Genomic DNA, 15222 nt, shown 5'->3' on the forward strand with positions numbered 1-15222 from the left:
CTCAGGGCACACCGAATGAGCAAGACGTCGGGTTGGCATAAACCCTGGTTGCCCAGGGGGCGCCGGACATCGCTCAGGTTGGACCAACACTTAGAGAAGCACTGGCCTAGGGGGGTTAAAATAAAGATGACCCTTGAGTCTGCAGAACCCAAGGGAAAAAGGCTAGGTGGCAAATGGTAAAACCAAGGTTGGGCCTTGTTGGAGTAGTTTTATTCAAGGCGAACTGTCAAGGGGTTCCCATTATAACCCAACCGTGTAAGGAATGCAAAATCAAGGAACATAACACCGGTATGACGAAAACTAGGGCGGCAAGAGTGGAACAAAACACCAGGCATAAGGCCGAGCCTTCCACCATTTACCAAGTATATAGATGCATTAATTAAAGTAAGAGATATTGTGATATCCCAACAAAAATCATGTTCCAACAAGGAACAAACTCCATCTTCACCTGCAACTAGCAACGCTATAAGAGGGGCTGAGCAAAGTGGTAACATAGCCAAACAAAGGTTTGCTAGGACAAGGTGGGTTAGAGGTTTAACATGGCAATATGGGAGGCATGATATAGCAAGTGCTAGGTATCGCAGCATAGCCATAGCAATAGAGCGAGCAACTAGCAAGCAAAGATAGAAGTGATTTCGAGGGTATGGTCATCTTGCCTGCAAAGTTCTCCGAGAAGACGAAAAGATTGATCCTCATAAACGAACTCAATGGGTACCTCGAACACGAACTCATCTCCCGACTCTACCCAAGGCAAGAACACAAGCAAAGGAAACAACAATCAACCACGGTGCAATGCGCAAGCAACATGGTGCAAAACATGGCATGATATGCGGGATGTGAAATGCAATGTATATGCGAGCTCCGAAAGGAAAATATTGAATCAGGCCTCAACTTGTCAAACCAAGAGTGCCGCTGGAAAGATGAGTTGATTTCGGTCGAAATCGATATAAAGATCACCGGAATCGGATGCACGGTTTGCAAATGGCAAGCAAAACAATAATGGCACTAATCTGCGATTAACAACACGATGCTATCTAAAATGCAACAAGAAACTAAGCTACTGCACTCCAACATAGCAACAAAGCACATGGCAGTGATATACTCAAGATGCTTGACAAAAGATGAACACTGAGCTATGGCTAAATCACACAAGAGCATGTTCAAACAAGCATGACAAAAGTGCAAAATATAACAGCATCTCAGACTTAGTGAAATTAACAACATGTCAGGAATTAACATCAGGAAGCAATGTTTAGAGCAAGATAATAACATGCTACAGGAACATATCATGGCAAATCAAGGCATGTCATGAAACTACTCAAAGCATATAACAAAAGTCCCTTACTGACCATAAGCCAAAAGGTATCAGAAGATACAATGGCAACCATGTGAACATAGCAAGTTTCGTTAACGGATTCAGACTTGGCAGAAAACTGGGCATGGCATAAACAGAAGTACGTAGGCATGTTTGCGAGCTCGATGCACTCAACACAAGGCACTGCATGACAAACTAAGCATACTATCAGCAAGAAGACATGATGAAGAAGCTAAACATGGCTAGAACAATCTCATAGCATGCATGGATCAACTACACCAACCTTGGCAAAATTGATTAAGATGTAAACAATCTGCCAGGAACATTTTATAGCAAAAGTAGAGCAAGATTGAGTCATGCTAGGGTACTCCATAATTGCAAACAAAGACATGGATGGATAGAGCATAACAATTTCTCAAAATCATACTTACTGAACATGGTCAAAAGAGGCATGGATCACTCTGTAGCAACAAGAATACATGGCATAAAAATATCAGCAGGAAAAGGACTTAGTGAAATTCTAAGTCCCTGAAATCAGCAACATCACGATAGCTACTTTGCATGCTTGTGCTAGTCACCACAATGATCACAAAAATACATGGCATACACCCCTGTAAATGTAACATCCCAAATTTTCAATTTGGAATGTTATACATTAGATCATCATGCATATCATATTTTATTTGCTTTGGGTTTTGATCCTATAAAATTCTAAGCAACTCAAGGACCCACGGAGAGAGTTGGGGATTTCGTTATTTTCATATTTGAGTTTTTCTCAAATTTTGAGAATAGGATCATTTGATTTTATTTATTTTATCATTAATTATTTCTATTACAAAAATATGAGAGAGGGAATACAATGACTTTCCCAAAATATAGAAATATTGAGGATTTAATAAAAAAATCAAATAGTTTTATTTCGGAGTTTTTTTGTTGTTTTTATTTGAATTAGGAAAAATGCGCGTTTTTCAAAATTGCATTTAGGGCCCAAATAAATGTTCACTTTGTCGGGCTTGATTTTAGAAGCCCGGGAAAATTTATTTCGGGGTTTTTGGAGTCCGTTTAGTATTTCTTTTTAATTTTCTTCCGAGCGAAAAAAAACGCAACCGACTTCGGGCCGTAACCGGCCAGAACTCTGCCGGCCGGGGGGCTTTATAAGCCGCGCCTCGGGCCCGAGCCAGCCCACCAGCAGCCGCCGCCCGAACCCTAACCCTAGCCGCCAGCCGCCGCCGCCCCGCCGCCGATCCGCCGGAGCCGCGCGTCGCCCGAGGTTCGCCGCACCTCGAAATCTGTGCCGTTTTTTTAAAAAAAAATTCCGTTCGTCGTTTTCTTTTTCGTCGGATTTTCCGCGGTTATTTTCTGATCGCGATTTCTGATCCGATTTTCGTTTTAGTTTAACTTTTCGCTCGTTTATCGGAATCAGGCGATTCAAGCGCCTAGAGTTTCGTCTCGAAACCCTCTATCCGAATAATCAACTTAAAAAAGTTTTTGTTACTGTAAAATTTGACTTAGGTTCAGATTACTAGAACGAAGTTGTTTTCTTTCGCCGTTTGACTTTCTTTGCTTCGTTCGATTTGATTCTTTTTGCCAACCGGAGTTCTTAAGTTGAACCTTCTGGTTAGATCTCTTATTTGAGTTTTACCTGTGCATTAGATGAGTACTTATTGTATGCTTGTTTGTTTGCCTGCGATAGAGTACCCGGAGTGCGCCGCCTGTTACATTGAATCGTTAGGTTTCACGGATCATCAGCAAGGCAAGTAACACTTTGATCATACCTTTTCTACAACCCAGTTTTTTTTGCATTAGATCAATCTTCACACATTGCATGATTAGGATCTAATTAAACTGTGGGATGGGAAGTAGATGAGGTAGTACCTATTACCTGTTTACTATCAAACCTTTGGGAGTTAATTCTACGTTTGCTTATTATGCCATGCTATGCTAGTAGACGTGGATTGGGTGAGTGAAATCCATGACAGATGTGAGATTGATAATTAATGGTTTATCTAAGGTGGCAACTTAAATACACATCTGGGTGGATTGAGGCACCTGGGTATTCCAGGACATGCCTGTTTTCTTTTGGATCGCCACCCAGGCTCAAAGGGATCATGAGATTTTTCAAACTAGAAACTTTCGTGTGCAGCCACAAGCCATTATGGGCTCTGGCATAGTTGATTAAGTCGTGCGAACTCTTACAGGGTAGACTAGCAGATGTAGGGGAAAGTAGGTGTACCAGTCTATCCATCGTAAGGTGCTAGCGCTTCTGAAAGACTGTGTCTCAGTCATCCGTTTCTCAAACACCATGTAGTGCGAGAAATCCAACGGAGGCGATCGAGACTTGTGGGGAAAAGTGCGCAAACCTCTGCAGAGTGTAACAAACTAATCATGATTAGCCGTGTCCCCGGCTATGGACATCTTGAGTATCTAGTATCTGGATTATCATGTGAATCTCAACATGTTACTCTAAAATTAATGTTGTTGGGTTAATGATGATGCTTAACTGGGATTGAGAATGCTGTCAACCATTCTCAATGTTTAACAACCACCATGATAGTAATTAAATTTATTCCTTTGAAGTAGGGAAAAATTGGCTTTATGCAAAACTGTAACCATAGAGCTTTCCACCAGCCAAATATGCATATAGTATAGCTGTTGCATTCCATTACTCTCTATGTGTTACCTTGCCAGCATATTCCATGTGCTGACCCATTTTCGGGCTGCAACGTTAATGTTGCAGACTTTTCAGACGACGATTAAGGAGTTTTTAGGTCGTGGTTCTATACTCAGTGATGCCGTTGGAGTTGATGGACTCACTTATCTTCCAAGCCTTCCGTTGTTATCGTAATTAGATGGCCTTAAGCCATATTTATTGTAATAAGTTCTCTTTTGAGACACTCGATGTAATAAGTGTGTGATTGCTACTCTGCTATAAATCCTCCGAGTACTGTGTGGTGTCAGCATTACTGATCCAGGGATGACACCGGAGCACAGAGATCAGACTTTTTGAGGTCTGGTCGCTACAGTAAAGATGGCATGGCATATAAGAAGACACATGTAGAGCTCATGCTCATATGCAGCACACATTAATCACGGCAAAAATGACAAATGTCCATAATCTGATAAGAAACAGAAACTAACATTACATAGCACTCTTGCAACAGCATTTAGGGCAACAAGATGAACTCAAATAAACATGGTGCAATGGAATGAAATGAAGATGACAACCAGACGAACAATTATATGCTACATGCCCAAAACGGAGCTACTGGTGCAAAGATTTCATGCGATGAATAGGAGCTAAAAATGTTGCAAACTGAGGACTTAGAGAAATTCACCACCTCACGGATTAGGGTTGACCGCGGCACGGAAAATGAGGCGGCGGCGGATCTGGCCGGACATGCGGCGGGGAGGAAGAAGGAGGCGGTCGTGGAGGCTCGGGGCAGCGCCGGTGTGAAGGCTCTGGCCGGATCTGGCCGCTCCCTTGCTGGATCCGGTCGGCCGGAGATGGGGCGCCGGCCGGGGAGGCGTGCGGCGGCGCGGAGGTGCCCGCGGGCGTCGGCGGAGAACCCGGCGGCAGCGGTGCGCACGCCTTCTTCGTCGTCCTCGTCCACTTCCATCGGTAATTTATTTGGAGCTATATTTTTATTCACCAACATGATATGTGTTTTGCTTGGAGCGTCTTGTATTATTTGTGTCTTTGTGTCTTAGTATGCCACAATCATCCTTGCTGTACACACCTTTTGAGAGAGCCATACATGAATTAAAATTTGATAGAATACTCTATGTGCTTCACTTATATCTTTTGAGCTAAGATAATTTTGCTCTATGTGCTTCACTTATATCTTTCGAGCGTTATAATTTTGCTCTATGTGCTTCACTTAGATCTTTTAGAGCACGGTGGTGGATTCGTTTTAAAGAAACTATTGATCTCTCATGCTTCACTTAAATTATTTTGAGAATCTCTTAATAGCATGGTAATTTGCTTAATAATAATATGCTTGGTATTCAAGATTTGTGAAACTTTCTTTTGAGTGTGTTGAATACTAAGAAAAGATTGAAGCATGATAATTGTTTTGAGATATGGAGGTGAAAATATTAAAGTCATGCTAGTTGAGTAGTTGTGAATTTAAAGAATACTTGTGTTAAAGTTTGTGATTCCCGTAGCATACACGTATGGTGAACCGTTATGTGATGAAGTCGGAGCATGATTTATTTATTGATTGTGTTCCTTATGAGTGGCGGTCGGGGACGAGCGATGGTCTTTTCCTGCCAATCTATCCCCCTAGGAGCATGCGCGTAATACTTTGCTTTGATAACTTCTAGATTTTTGCAATAAGTATATGAGTTCTTTATGACTAATGTTGAGTCCATGGATTATACGCACTCTCACCCTTCCACCTTTTCTAGCCTCTCTAATACCGTGCACCTTTCACCGGTATCATACACCTACCATATACCTTCCTCAAAACAGCCACCATACCTACCTATTATGGCATTTCCATAGCCATTCCGAGATATATTGCCATGCAACTTTCCACCGTTCCGTTCATGACACATTCATCATTATCATATTGCATATCCCGGTACACCGCCGGATGCATTCACATAGAGTCATATTTTGTTATAAGTATCGAGTTGTAATTGTTGAGTTATAAGAAAAATAAAAGTGTGATGATCATCATTATTAGAGCATTGTCCCAGTGAGGAAAGAATGATGGAGACTATGATTCCCCCATAAGTCGGGATGAGACTCCGGACAAAAAATAAAAAAAATAAAAAAAGAGGCCAAAGAATCCCAAATAAAAAAAGGGGAGGCCATAAAAAAAACAGAAAAGGCCCAAATAAAAAAATGAGAGAAAAACAGAGAAGGGACAATGTTACTATCCTTTGACCACAATTGTGCTTCAAAGTAGCACCATGATCTTCATAGTAGAGAGTCTCTCATGTTATCACTTTCATATACTAGTGGGAATTTTACATTATAGAACTTGGCTTGTATATTCCAATGATGGGCTTCCTCAAAAATTGCCCTAGGTCTTCGTGAGCAAGCAAGTTGGATGCACACCCACTTAGTTTCTTTTTGAGCTTTCATATACTTATAGCTCTAGTGCATCCGTTGCATGGCAATCCCTACTCACTCACATTGATATCTATTGATGGGCATCTCCATAGCCCATTGATACGCCTAGTTGATGTGAGACCATCTTCTCCTTTTTGTCTTCTCCACAACCACCATTCTATTCCACCTATAGTGCTATATCCATGGCTCACGCTCATGTATTGCGTGAAGATTGAAAAAGTTTTGAAAAAGTTAGAGTATGAAACAATTGCTTGGCTTGTCATCGGGGTTGTGCATGATTTAAATACTTTGTGTGGTGAAGATGGAGCATAACCGGACTATATGATTTTGTAGGGATAACTTTCTTTGTCCATGTTATTTTGAGAAGACATAATTGCTTTATTAGTATGCTTGAAGTATTATTATTTTTAATGTCAATATATACTTTTTTCTTGAATCTTTCTAATCTGAATATTCATACCACAATTAATAAGATTTGCATTGAAATTATGCCAAGTAGCACTCCACATCAAAAATTCTCTTTTTATCATTTACCTACTCGAGCACGAGCAGGAATTAAGCTTGGGGGTGCATGATACGTCTCCAACGTATCTATAATTTCTGATTGCTCCATGCTATATTATCTACTGTTTTGGACTATATTGGGCTTTATTTTCCACTTTTATATTATTTTTGGGACTAACCTATTAACCGGAGGCCCAGCCCAGAATTGCTGTTTTTTGCCTATTTCAGTGTTTCGAAGAAACAGAATATCAAACGGAGTTCAAATGGAATAAAATCTTCGGGAACGTGATTTTATCACCAAACATGATCCAGGAGACTTGGACCCTGCTCCAAGGAACAAAAGAGGCGGTCACGAGGGTGGCACGATGGTGGGGGTGCGCCCCCTGCCTCGTGGGCCCCTCGTTGCTCCTCCGGCGTACTTCTTCCTCCTATATATACACACGTACCCCCAAACGATCAGAACAGGAGCCAAAAACCTAATTCCACCGCCGCAACTTTCTGTATCCACGAGATCCCATCTTGGGGCCTGTTCCGGAGCTCCGCCGGAAGAGGGCCGTCATCACGGAGGGCTTCTACATCATCCTAGCCCCTCCGATGAAGTGTGAGTAGTTTACCTAAGACCTTCGGGTCCATAGTTAGTAGCTAGATGGCTTCTTCTCTCTCTTTGAATCTCAATACAAAGTTCTCCCCCTCTCTTGTGGAGATCTATTCGATGTAATCTTCTTTTTGCGGTGTGTTTGTTGAGACCGATGAATTGTGGGTTTATGATCAAGTCTATCTATGAATAATATTTGAATCTTCTCTGAATTCTTTTATGTATGATTGGTTATCTTTACAAGTCTCTTCGAATTATCCCTTTGGTTTGGCCAACTAGATTGGTAGTTCTTGCCATGGGAGAAGTGTTTAGCTTTGGGTTCGATCTTGCGGTGTCCTTACCCAGTGACAGAAGGGGCAGCAAGGCACGTATTGTATCGTTGCCATCGAGGATAACAAGATGGGGTTTATTTCATATTGCATGAATTTATCTCTCTACATCATGTCATCTTGCTTAAGGCGTTACTCTGTTTTTAACTTAATACTCTAGATGCATGCTGGATAGCGGTTGATGAGTGCAGTAATAGTAGTAGATGCAGAATCGTTTCGATCTACTTGTCACGGACGTGATGCCTATATACATGATCATGCCTAGATATTCTCATAACTATGCTCAATTTCTGTTAATTGCTCAACAGTAATTTGTTCACCCACCGTAGAATACTTATGCTCTTGAGAGAAGCCACTAGTGAAACCTATGGCCCCCGGGTCTATTCTCATCATATCAATCTCCATCACTTTAATCTTGCTTTGCTTTTTTACTTTGCCTTACTTTTTACTTTGCATCTTTATACCAAAAATACCAAAAATATTATATCTATCAGATCTCACTCTCTTAAGTGACCGTGAAGGGATTGACAACCCCTAATCACGTTGGTTGCGAGTAGCTATCGCTTTGTGCAGGTACGAGGGACTTGAGCGTGGGCTCCTACCTGATTGATACCTTGGTTCTCAAAAACTGAGGAAAATACTTACGCTACTCTGCTGCATCATCCCTTCCTCTTCAGGGAAAACCAACACAAGCTCAAGACCTAGCAGATATCCCTGCCGCCGCTACAGCATAGCGGCGGGACCTCTCCCTTCTTTCCGCAGCTTTGGTCCTCGCTGCGTGGTTGCTTGAACACCCAGAACCCCTCTTACCTGCCATGGCACAAGCAAGGAGCTACAAGATAGAAAGAGGTGCCTGTCTCTGGAGAATTTTGGATGCGGAGTGTTCCATGAGTAGGTACCTTTTTATAACACATGCACACCGGTCAGATGGTCAAACGAGTAACCGACGCCTCGAATTCTCACAATCTCTCTTAAATACCTCGAACTCTAGACGCCTGGGAAACACAAGTACTATCATTTCGTCTCCCCGTGCGTTCGTCCACACTACAACCACTCAAATTCTTTCAAATGGTCCGTACATATTCAATAAAAAACATCTCAAACACAGTTAACTTACTGTATACGTCTGACTGTATTCCGGAGAAATTACTGTCAAATTCATACTATTATACATTGCCATTTTTTGAAATGGTATTTATATCAAAATCTTACTATATCCACGAATTAACTTGCATGCTTCTCGAGGTGACACCTTAGTGAAAACGTCTGTAACACACGCAGGCACGAATGTGACGCTCTTTAATAACAAACAGTGCCTCCCGGCAACGCACAACCGCGACTCTCCACAGAAAAGGAACGAGTCGACAAGGAAAACATTTCCATAGAAAGCGTCAGTAGTCTGCCTGTGGCATTAGCAACACAGTGCCAACTCGGCTTCACTTCCACGCACCTCACAGTGTCTCGCCAGAGAAAATGCATGTAACACATGCGTGGACAAACGTGACTCTCGCTAATAACAATACTTGCCCCCGCCGTTTTCACATCCATTCCTCTCCAAGAGAACGAGTGAGCGGAATCATTCGGAAATACCAAAAGCATACAACCATGGTAACTTGACTCAGACCAATGCGTTAACATGCTTTCCATGAGTTCATGTCCATGCCTCTCCAAATGAACTAGCGAGCGGAATCGTTTGGAACACAAAGAACCATGCAACGTGACTCTCTCTAATAACAAATAGTGCCTCCCTGGAACGCACCACCGCAACTCTCCACAAAAAAGGAAGGAAAAAATTTCCATACACAGCGCCAGTAGTGTGCCTGTTGCATTGGCAACACAGTGCCAACTCGGCTTCACTTCCACGCACCTCATAGTGACACGCCAGAGAAAATGCATGTAACACACGCGTGGACAAACGCGACTCTCGCTAATAACAATACTTGCCCCCATCGTTTTCACATCCATTCCTCTCCAAGAGAACGAGCGAGCGGAATCATTCGGAAATACCAAAAGCATACAACCGTGGTAACTTGACTCAGACCAATGTGTTAACATGCTTTCCATGAATTCATGTCCATGCCTCTCCAAATGAACTGGCGAGCGGAATCGCTTGGAACACAAAGAACCATGCAACGTGACTCTCTCTAATAACAAACAGCGCCTCCCTGGAATGCACCACCACAACTCTCCACAAAAAAGGAAGGAAAACATTTCCATACACAGCGCCGGTAGTGTGCCTGTTGCATTGGCAACACAGTGCCAACTCGGCTTCACTTCCACGCACCTCACAGTGACTCGCCAGAGAAAATGCATGTAACACACTTGTGGACAACCGTGACTCTGGCTAATAACAATACTTGCCCCCGCCGTTTTCACATCCATTCCTCTCCAAGAGAACAAGCGAGCAGAATCATTTGGAAATACCAAAAGCATACAACCGTGGTAACTTGACTCTGACCAATGCGTTAACATGCTTCCCATGAGTTCATGTCCATGCCTCTCCAAATGAACTGGCGAGCAGAATCGTTTGGAAAACAAAAAAATATGAACGCAACTCTGAGTAACGCCAAGCCATGCCCCTGTGGATTACACAAAAACACTAAAATCAAAAAAATGCTAACATCCCACCGACTAACAGTTAAGATGGCAAGCAAAAAACAAGTTCATGGAAGTACACAGAAAGTTTCACCGATCTTGATGTCCAAACAGACGCAGGCACGTCATAGAAAACGTCTGCAACACGCGCAGGCACGAACATGACTCTGGGTGACACCAAACCATGCCCACGTCGATGCCACCACACTAAAATAAAAAAACGCTCCTGCATCGAAGCCCACAGAAAGTTACACCAATCTTGATGTGAAACCGGACGGTCGAAGATTCGCGATGGTTGGACCATTCCCCTCTCTCCCTCCACTCCTTTCTTCCTTTTGCTTTCGCACCGAAAATCTCAAACACTCCACCAGTTCCCCTCTCTCGAACACACTCCTCTCTCCTACTGCCCGCATTGTCCAATCCAGCAGACCAACCAAAAATCCAAATCGCGTTCACCTCACACACCAGTCGCCATCCACTTCGAGATACAGAAAGTTGGTGGGTGCCCGCGAAAGCATAAAAAACCTCTCCCGGCGGCGGCGACAACCCCTGCTCGCGGCGGAGGTACCAACAGAGATCAGGGAGAAAAAGCAGCCGGTGGATGGGCCAAATCCCTCACAAGCAATCGACGGTAAAAAAATATTAATCCATTACATTCCATTACCACAATTCAATCAAAGCATTTTTCCCCTTTTTGACGGACATGAACCCTAACCGCCACACAAAACTGTGTTTCCAAAAAGTCTGTTTAGACTTTTGTAGCAAAATTGAAATAAGGTAGACACGCGTGCAATAGGATGCTACCACTATCCGCCACAGAAATCTGCTTGCAAGATATTTGCCTAAAACGTATTGTGCATGCCAGAACTATCTAGGACACCGCTCTAGATTCAAACCATGAGAGCACCCTTAAATTCAAAACCTGCTATTTACAGAAGATTCTATATATCAGTTGATTGTATCTGTTTCAAATTATGTGCCTCTCTCATATCAACATCCGTGCTCCAATAATAGATCTAGATGTGTGCTTATAGCGTGAATCAATCTGTGCCTCTCCGGCAGTGCCGTTTTCTGTGTCCACGGGATGCATCTCCTCTTTTTGCTATGAAATTAAATTTTGCTTCTACTGCTGCTAACGCATGGGCATTTTTACGCAACAAGGAATGGTAATAAGGAAATGGGGTACCTGCAGAACATCCTGCCGTGCAGCAAGGTACTATAAAAGGCTCACACAAACCATATAATAGAAACTATGTAGCAGCAGCAGTAAGTTAACCACTTACGCCCACACAATCTTGGGAACTACACTTTGATGAAAATTTTCACACACTATGTGTATCATTATTCATTCAAGAACATTTTATCTTACCCTCTAAACCTTACAATTATATTTACAGAATATCATTTGTAGTGTTTTTTCAATATAAAAAAAGACCTCCCTTCACTAATATGGACTTGACAGCAGCCATACTGCTCACACCTGACCCTAATTTCCATCACTCATTGGCCAAACCAAGAGTTAGGAAGAAAACTTGATATAACAAGAAAACAATGGATTGATCGCCTTTTTAGCTTAGGAAATGAAACAAAAGGGCTATCTTATCAATCTATGTAGATTAAGTTTCAGGTTCTTTTTGTGCAGTCGTGGAAGACATGGTTTGAAAACTATATCCCATTTATGTCGATTTTGCTACGTAATCCTTTTGTTACATAATCATCATGCAGGTGACGGTTTTGCAGGAGGAGATATTGAAACGATTTTGTCTGAACTTAACAGTGCATATCCAGAAAAACCACTCATCTCTCCTGACCCGTTAGAAAAAAGAACGAAGCGGAACATGGACAACGAAGCACCCGAGCAAGTGCCAGCACCAACTTTGAGCAGGGAGCTACAAAAAGAGAGGCCATCAGGAAACAAGATTGTCGTTCCTCCTAGAACCTAAAGACAAAAGACAAAGGACAAAAATCAACTCATCAGCGACAGTGCTACCTTGCAGCAGCAGCAGCAGCCAAGACCTCTAATGGTGCTCCCGCCAGCAGTTACAGGGGTCAAGAATGAACTAACAAAAACCAAGAAGAAAAACAAAAGACAACGGTTTGAAGAAGGCGAGGATGATGCCAGCAAAGAGTCAGAGCATGATGCTGCCGACGACGACGATGGCACAAAACATGATGATGACCTCATTCGTGCAGAGGGCGATGACGCCGCAGGGGACAACGGTGGCGCCGCAGATGACAGCAATAATGATGTAAAACACAATTTCTCTACAGATTTTTCCTACCGCTTTACACCCATGAAAACCAAACCATCCTCTATAACAAAACATTCTTTTCTACACAGGGAAAACCAAGACAGAAGCGGACAAAGAGGATGAAGACAAGTGGAAAAGAATTGGCAGCACCAACGGATAATGAACATGAGGCAACAACAAATAAGGACAAACGCGAAATCAAGGCAGGAGAAGCATTTGATCAGGTCAATAGAGCATGGAAATTACTAAAAGAACGTCACCGGCAAGATGTTAGGACGGCCGGGTTTGGAAGCATAGAGGAATGCCAAATAAACTGATCCATCTCCAAACCGCTTGCAGCACACATCTACGACTACCTGGACAGAGAAAGCATGACAATAACATTCGATGACGCTGATCAGCTGAAAGTAATCAAGATTACCAGGGAAGCTATACACAAGGTGTTTGGATACCCAAGTGGCACGGAAAAGTTAGCACCAAGGCCAGAGAAGAGCCCAACTTCAGCGAAAGAACTGATCACAGAACTTGGCCTCAAGAAAATGGATTTCCATCACGATGATCTATTTAAAGAACTACGAAACTTGGTGAAAGTAAATGACGAACAATCAAACAGGAAATCAGTTAAAATATTTTTCCTTATTTTTTTCCACAACGTTGTCTGTGGAACAACCTCCCCTACCTTCAGCAAACAAGCCATTATGGTCAAGGACTTGAATTATCCAGAAATGGCAAAGATGGATTTCTGCGAGGTAATCGTCGAAAGTATTAAGGAAGGAGCCAAGATATGGCAGAAGCACAGGTTGTTGCCTCAGGAAGAAAAGAAAAAAAGCATCACAATGGTTTGGCACAGGGACCAGTAATAATGTACCTCGACTCCCTGCTGTTGCTGACCGACACAATAGAAATGCGCAAGATTGCAAAGACAATGGACAAGACATCATTATCGTGAGCAAACCACCTAAGAGAGAGTGACCTAAAGAAAATAGCTATGGCAGACATGAAAAAGGACGGAAAAGCACGACTAGATGACTATGAATTTGGCAAGATAAAGGTATAGCCCTATTGAATATATATGCATGATACCTTATAAAAATGGTTTCCAGTCTAACCAACTCCATTCTGCCGAAACAATGCAGACATGGAAAGGAACAGAAGAGAGGATCTTCTATGCCAACACAGCAACACCTTCGCATTCATTATAGATGATACCAGCACAACAATAGGAGCACCAGCAAACGACCAAGCTACTACCACCCCAACCAAGCGCCGGGACAAAGCACATGTCAGCACGAGTGGAAGCAAGCAATCAGTCACAGGCACCAGCACAGGATCATATGAAATATTCACAAGGATAGAAGAAACATTGAAACAAGTACTCGACGAAAAAAAAACAGATACCGAGAATAAAGACCGGGCCTGGACACCAATGCAGCGAACAAGAGGAGGTATTAGACGAAAACATGAAGAACTCAGTGGTGCAACAAACAACGGCCCTGATTGATTCTCTCAAACAACTTAGAAAATTTCAGGACATTGTTTGCACAGTGAGCTTGCCAGAAGAGCCGTCGCTGAAGTTGCAGGATGGAGCAGACGCAGGAGCCACAGCTGCACTTGTACATGGAAACCACACGAAAGAAGTCGCAGCCACATCAGAACCAGGAGTGAGGAGAAAAAGGAAGAAGGAAGAAGAAGACCAACAAAACAAACATGAAAGGAAGAAAAGAATAACAAAATCAAGAACACAAACCTCGAGAATTAGCCAGAGGGAGACAAAAGAACATAATAAGGTGCAAAAAGAGCAAAGCAAAGAGCATGTATCAACCAATACAGCAAGTGCCGAAGGACAGCAAGAACAAGGTAGAAAAGTAGCCGCAGAAGAAGATAATCAAGATGAAAAACAGGTAAATGAGAACAAATACATCATCCATGTAACTCAAAAGCGATGCTTTCAAACTTGAACTTAAAAAATCTGTCTTCAATTCTGTCAGGGACACGGCAAGAGAATGCCACCGAAACATAAAGGCCAACAGCAGCATGTCGTCAAGAACACCGAGCAAGAGGATGGAAGCAATAGAACAAGCAACCCAACAACAGATGATGCTCCCTCAAAAGCATCAACAGGAGCACTACAAGAGACGAACATGATCGGAGGCAGCAAAGAAGTGAGTATAAAAAATCAGTCTCTTCTTTCTAAAAAGTCTCTTCTCTCTAAACTAGAAACGGTCTTGAGTTAGCTGACAAATCTGCAACAAAATATACACTCAGCTGGACAAGTATCATATCAACGCTCCCGCAAACAAGGCACGGGCTGATCTAGCATCGACCGTTAACAGCACGCCACAAAAACAAGAAGAAAACAACAAAGAAGAGGTAAAACTTCCAAACCCACCTCGCCAAATGCCGTCAAATCATATTGTTTCATCTATCAGCTATTACAAGCACAACAAAAAGAAGAGGATGCCCATGCAAAACAGAAAGTTGATATAGAACAGCTCTCCAGCACAAGAGCATTTCAGATGACCGATACAGGGGAGAAAGCCTCAGACACTGCA

Source organism: Triticum urartu, chromosome 7 (genome assembly GCF_003073215.2).
Source record: "Triticum urartu cultivar G1812 chromosome 7, Tu2.1, whole genome shotgun sequence".
NCBI classification, from domain to species: domain Eukaryota; kingdom Viridiplantae; phylum Streptophyta; class Magnoliopsida; order Poales; family Poaceae; genus Triticum; species Triticum urartu.